The sequence below is a fragment of the Mytilus galloprovincialis genome, chromosome 13, assembly GCF_965363235.1.
Source record: "Mytilus galloprovincialis chromosome 13, xbMytGall1.hap1.1, whole genome shotgun sequence".
Taxonomy (NCBI): Eukaryota; Metazoa; Mollusca; class Bivalvia; order Mytilida; family Mytilidae; genus Mytilus; species Mytilus galloprovincialis.
Window position 1 is genome coordinate 8967498 of NC_134850.1, and position 7724 is coordinate 8975221.

Consider the following 7724-nt stretch of genomic DNA (forward strand, 5'->3'; position numbering starts at 1 on the left):
TTTAAATCAGGGTCTGGATAGAGGGTCCTTCAATTGTATATTCTTTAATCTTTCAAGCTATTTTTTTATACTCTTCAATATACATTTTCCCCATTTTAGTCTATTTTTTATTCTCTAGAACCTCATTATTCCATATTTCTTATATTTTTGGTCCTTTTTTTCTCTATTTTTTATTCTTTTAGCCTATTTTTCTGCAGTATTGTAATTCACAATTAGACCCTCTTAAATTAGTTCAAATATACATGATGCTTTCCTTTTAAAAGCAAACTTATAATTGTAAAGATTATATGTCTACTGTTTATTGCTTTGACTAAAGGCATTTAATTTATCAATTTTTTCATATTATGCAAACACAATTTTTTCATATTATGCAAACAATCTGATTGAATCTTGTACATGACATAACATTAATGTTACTAATCAATGTTAAGTTTATAAAAGTGGTTTTAAATTATATGGGAGTATCAACTAAAAAAATCAATACTTAATTGATAAGGTGCCACTGGGGTTCTGTGTTATCCCACCCTTTTCATTTAAATTAGATTTTAAAAATGTAAACTTTCTCAAATATTGCGTAGATAAAAATATAGCCTTTTCCCATATATTGTTTGGGTTTCATGTGGTGGGTAATATACATTGTGGAATACCAATTTCAAATTTTGCCAAATAGAAAAATTGGTTTATAAAAACACAGACCAGAACACTCAGAACGATGACAGACGAAGAAGTTATGGAACTTTATTGACCATGTTGACATTATCATATATTTTGGATAGTTTTCCTGACCTTTTCACATATTTTCAAGCTTAAAAAAGTGACTTATTCCAGTGGTAAGTCATATCACCTTGTACATAACAAGAGCCTGAAACCCAAACCCCTCGCTTGCTTCACTTAACTGGGTAGATCATGAAGTGACTTAAAGTCTGAAACTAGGAAATTTTCTTGCTGGTTCCTTACATGTCCCCATTGATTGTCACAAAGATATATATCGTAGCAATCTCAATGACATTATTTATTTAGCTGTCATGTTCAAATACAGTCCAAGTTTGCACCTGAATCTTTACTGGTCAAGACGACCTGTATTCTAAATTCTAATATTTTTATTGTGTGTCTAATCAAACTTTTGCAAATTTATACTTGCTAGTCCACAAAAATATTCATGACATTAAATACTAGCTACATGTATATAGTCTGCATGGGGCATCAGAATACTAGCTTTACCTTATAGATAATATAGTAATTTTGACTTTACTAACATGAAAGGTCTCTAAACACATAAGCTCTAAATGGAGCTTTTGTTAGTATAAGCGATAATTATCATGATTATATAAGCATACAATGTACAATGTATTAATAATGTGTATCAGCAGGGAAAAATGTGAAAGCATACATTAATAGTGTACTATGCCAAAACAAATACATTTACATGTAATTAACAGCATATAAATTTTCTGAATTCAGCTACAAACAGATTTAAAACCAGCTGTAATAATATTGAGATCGAATTGCAAAGGCAGCTTTAAAATTTTAAACCAAATTAGCCACAGAAAATTTCTTTCAAGTCAGACAAGTTAGGCCCCTCTATAACTCAGATTTTACAGTTACTATAACAGTGATAAACAGGTTATAGGTAGCTAGTGGTTGGGCTGCGTTACAGAATCAGTCTTCACCAAGGTTCCCACTAGAATGTTTCATTGTGAGTCCTGGGACTCATCACTTTTAAAAATGGTGAGTCCAAAAAGATTTTGATGAGTCCACATGGTCCAGGAAGCATATATTGAAATATGGCTATATAAAATTAAAATGATGCGTGTTGGATTCATAGTTTTTATCATAACAATAAGAAATACAAATGTACATGTATGCATCTCTTAATAGTAACTGTCATGACTGTTCATCATTGTTTATTACAAAATATATAACAGACTACTCTCTGGGTCTATCAATTCTTGGTGTATCATGTCACATTTAAAAAAAAATGTTGGTTTGTCAAAGCCAGACTGCCATAAACATGATAAAAAAGACTGGGTCTAAAGGTAGGCCTTTTGGGGTTTTTTTTCTTGGGGGAGTGGGGAATGGAGGAATGTAAATGAAGTTCACTATATATATTTTAACTTTGGAATCCACAGCCCTGAAGCTGAATTTTAAGAAAATTTTAGTTGGGTTCTGTTTGCCAATGTGGAGAAGATTTTTACAAGTCTGAAAGCAATTTTACAAGTTTGGGATCATCATGTGGGTCTGTGGCTAAGCGTGCACATTCAGACTGCAGAATCATGACAATAGACAATAATGGGCAAATAAATGATAAATGCATGTGTTCACATGGACACAGGCATTATGCCAGGGGTCCTCTTGCTTAACAAAATGATTAAAGGACATAAATCAAGAATAGTAAAAGTGATGCTACCCAAATTCATACTTGATCTATTTTTGTGGAAACAGCATTTTGTACAAGTTTCATAACATTTGGTTGCAGCAAACAGAAATTAGAGAACAGAAACCAAAGACGGTGGGACAGACAGAAGGACAAGGGTTGGACTTGTGCCCCCATTGCTACAGGGGGTATAAAAAGTATAAAGAATAGACAAAAAATACACAAATACATGTATATAAACATAATAAACATGATAAAAATCGAAGAAAGAATAATGAGGTGCTAAAATACACCTTATCGCTATTTAGTCCATTCAGGGAAAAACAGTCATTATACAACTTCCTGTTTGGGTCAACGGCCGAAAAATGGAGGTCATCAGTAGTGAGCTGAGGGAGAAAAAACTTTAGAAAGTGATCATCAAGAAACTTTGATATAGTATGATCCACGTTTTTCGAAATTAAAATTGAAGTAAAAAAAAATTTTGTTTGAAGTAGTTTGGTAGTTTAAACAGGTCTCAATAAAAAGTAACATGCATGGTGAATTGTTTAAACAGGGTCCCAGATAACTTCAACTGGATGAAAAAGTTGTGTAATATTAGAACGTATCCGGAATGGAATAAATAGCGATTAGTTGTATATAAACAAAGACAATGAAAGAAAGGAGAATAATCATGATAATCATGATAATGGACAAAAAGTATAAAGAATCTATAAAAAAAAAATAAGCTAAAAAAATAAAGAATATAGACATGATGTTCAAATCACAGTTCAATATTGGGTCAACTTGTGGTCCACATTTCAGTGAAGCAGATTTCATTCCAAAATAAATTCAAACATTGTCAAAAGACCAACGAAGTCCATTGAGAAGCATTTGAAACGTAGCTAGGCCATCTGTAAAATTGTTACTTACATTCATCCATAAATATTTATATACATGTAGTTCAGAGTTCACGCACCATGCGCACTTGTTGTGCTGATAGACATTCATGATAGACAGATAATATAAGGGTATTTGTGTAGAGTGTACATGTGTAGATTACTTAGCTCTAGCGTTATATTAAAGTATGTTTAGCAGTACACTTTGATTGTCTCTTAGTTACATTTATTATTTATACATTTATATTACAGGGGGAGGGGGACATTTATTGGGACTCCCAAGTTTTCTTCTTCTTCTTCTTCCAGCATGTCCAATTTAGCGTACGCAATCAACTCATGCAACTGTCTGATTATTCTTGTGTTGTGCATGAAAGTCCAAAGAAAGTTTAATTATATTTACATTTTGTGAAAGTTAAAATCCTATATACATTAAAAACAAGTGTTTATCTGTTTATGTCTATTTTGTTAGCCGAGCCTTTAACAAATGTTGAAGCTTTCAAGACTCAGGGCAGTGGTAGTGGAAAGTGGTAAGGCATTCCATTCCCGTATTGAAAAATGATTGATTTAATTTGGATAGAATGACATTTTCCTTATATCCGTTCTACAAAGAGGAACATGGAAACATCCAGTCCGAGTTGTTCTTGATAGCTTGATGCTCGGCTTGTTGGAGTAAGACTAGATGTTGTATCTATATGAACTAGGCAGTTAGTAATTTTGTACATCATTCACATCCTTGTTGTTCATCTCCTCTCTTCTAGCTCATGCCATTCAAGTTCGGGATAATTTCATATTCTTAGAGATTTCAGGATCAGGACCCCGACTATTTGGACTAGACCCCGACCACCCTCTCTATCAACATTATAATAGAGTGACCAATTAATCTCGACATTTTCGCGTATGATCATGCTGCTTCTTTAATGTTTTTGAACTTTAACAACAAAAGTTGATTATACATACCCAGATAAACGCCTTAGTTACTGATTATTGATGTTATTTTGCATCAGCCAAAGGGAAATAATTCTAAAAAGATATGTTGTCTAATATTAAGAACCAATCACGGGTATACCATTCCGGTTTTTTTTTTTTTTAATTCACAGCCGTGGTAGTTTAAACATATTTCATTTATTTATTGTGGATTGGGAAACAAGTTATTACAACTTATATTGATCCCTGTCCACTTTGCGGGTGCGAGTGCTGGTCATTCGAATACTCCGAATATCTTATATCTACCTGCATGAAACCTTAATAAATAATATACAATTATGGCCCGTTGAAGAGGTGAATATCCAAAATAATTACACCTTATGTAAGAATCCGGGATTTTGATTGGTTAATAGCCAGTGTATTTTTCACCAATTTACTGTTATCAAATGAATATCGTTCATTTTTAACGCCGCCGGGGTATTTGCTAAAAGGATATGCCTTTTTTACCCTCTCTGCCGTGGTATTTGCCAAAAAATACTCTATCCAACTGGACGCTTGTAACGTCACGATCATCAATGCGTTTTAGTACATTAACATTCGGTGTAATTAAACAGATATATTATGTTATTGAGGGGTATTTGCGAAAAATACCAGTCTTGAGAATGAATTTCCCTCGCCTTACGGCTCGTGAAATTTAACATTCTCTCGACTGGTATTTTTCGCAAATACCCCTCCTTAACATGATATATCTGTTCATTGTCAACACGAGAAGGTTATTTCAATGAGGGCTCAGCCCGAAGTGAAATAACTTTTAAGGGTTGACAATTTTGGATATTCATCGATTTTAAGGGTCCACAATTGTTTTATTATACCGAAGTAACAGTGGAAGGGCATTTCGCACACTTACTATAGTGTCTATATTTTTAACATATGACTGATGTTTGAAAATACATTTGTGTTCGAATTTCTCGAATTTACAACAAAAGTAGAACCTTTTTGTAAAATATTGATGGCCCTGAAAAGGACCGTTTATAAGAGATATTATCGGCTGCTGGCACTCTCAGCTCTTTTCATGTCCAATGCCTCATTTCCTCGTCTCTCGATGGGCTTCCACAAGTGTAACGTGAACACTGTCATTTTGTTTATTTACGTCTGTGACGTCATTTTCATGGGAGGTAACTCAAGTACAAATCAACAAACTGAAAAGGTTATTCACCGGTGAATAATTATAGTATAACTAATCGCCGTACTTGAATATCAAAAATAAGACAACGCGTGACCGAACGACGCATGGATTAAACGAGTGCGCAGCACGAGTTTAATCCATAGCGGCGTTCGGTCACAAGTTGTCTTATTTTTGATATTCAAATACGGCGATTAGTTATTCTTTTTATTACATTGGTAAATGGCTTTTTTTTTATGAAATTAATGTAGAAAATGTAAGGAACTATATCTTTTTCCTACGCATTGACAATTTGTTTTGATCCGACGTTATCGACGTCTTGACAACGCCTATTGTTGTATGACGTCAGAGAGTGAAATAACCACGTTTATTTCACATGTGAAATTATCGGTTTTTATCTAACTGGGAAATCAATGTAATTCATTGCAACCAATGTAATAATAGGGGTTATTCACCGCTGGTGTAAATTTTTAGGGTTATTCGTCCTTCCTTGCAATTGAATGAAAATTAACTGAATTATTCCACGTCACGTGATAATAGAATTGTTTGAAATATATGTAAGGTATAATAACATCATTTATTGAATAATTGGAAAATTATAAAAAAAAAAAAAAAAAAATGATAGTATGACATGTTGGTGAATAATAGACAATAAACAATATTTATTAGCACAAACACATTTACATAAATGGTTGATATGGCATACAAAATTAAGACAATAAACTGACAATATTTAAATTGATTATAACTATATTGAGTGACAGTGGTATTCACAGCGAAGAAAAAGAAGACTATAAATATCACCAATATAAGAAAAGAATCAAATTAAACTAAATTCACAATGTCAAGACTTGTAGCTACTATTCTATTAACAGTATTTTGTATCAGTTCTGCTTGCTAATAAAAATACATAGAGACGTTTACTGTTTTACTGTTAACAAAAGTACGAATGAGTGACCAAACATGGAAATCGAAATAGGTCAGTATATACAATCAAATCCCCAAAAAAGCATATAGAGTTTTAAATATTTAAAATATTGTGATAAAGCCGAACAAATTTCCTTCATAGACAAATTAGAAACAGTATGGGATTTCCTTATAATGATATGCATATCGATTTCTGTGGTTTGTAAAGTATGACACAGATGCAGAAGCTTAAGAAAATAGTCAGTCATAGCTTAAACAGGGATTACGAGAAGGAGATATAAGTTATTTTTTAATAAGCTAGGTTAACGCGCGCGCTTGACAGATTTGTTCCTCTTATGGTCAGTTTTAACCAGTTTGTTACTTTGGTGTTATGAATTGTCGATCTTTGAATGGAAGTCCAAGTTAATTGCCTTCATCCCGTCGGTTGATCCGATTTGCAAAACCTACTTATATACATGTAGTATCAATTGTTAATTTGTTCTCCTCCTGAACACGCAAGACTTATACTTGTCACTGGACATAAAACGTATATTTTTATATAGTAAACAATTTCTTTGTTCGAATCCAATGCGTGCTACACTTGTTTCCAGAATATGATAATAGCATCAATAGTATAGTAAGTAATTAAGTAAGTAACTTACGGGTTTAATAAGGACACTTAGCAAATATTATGTTCTTCTTACGGGTTTAATGACAAATTTTCATGTGATATTTTCAAGAACAAACTGTATGAAAAGCCAGATACGGAACGAGTGGATGATAAATGCCACGCTCTATATGTATTTTAATACAGCTTAATTAATAATACTATAAATTGTTCAAATAAATCTAGGTCAAAGTTGTCATTTACTATCTGTATCATTTTAAAGTGATATCAACACTTATGAAATGTATACTTTATATTATTACTCCCATCCTAAACTTTTTATCGTAAACATATTTGTTGAGTTTGGTGAATTGATATTCTGTACACAAATGAATAGTATGTGTACACTCCATCTTGGGGACGTGTGATTGTAGTCAAATAAAACAGAGTCCAAATATTTTTTTTTTAAATAATGAAATAGTAGTAATTTCACACCAGATATATTGTGGGTGTCTTGTCATTCAATAACACACATTTCACTGGGTCGATATCTCTTCTGGTGGACTATCAGACCCCGAGAGTATCATCAGCTCAGTAGTCAGTGATTCGTTTCTGACATTATAACAAACCGTTTTAAAATTATCCGTTGTTTATTTTTTAATATTATTAATTCGTATATTTTAACAAATTTGATTCGTTTAGGGATAGTCACATGTTAAACTGTATTTTCGAAGGTAGAGAGAAAACGGCGGATAGCAAAAAGCATATTGACCGGCAAAAAGCATATTGCACGGTTATTTTTAGGATATCTAAAAACCGATATACTTTGTGACGTCATGTAATGAATTTCAGGAT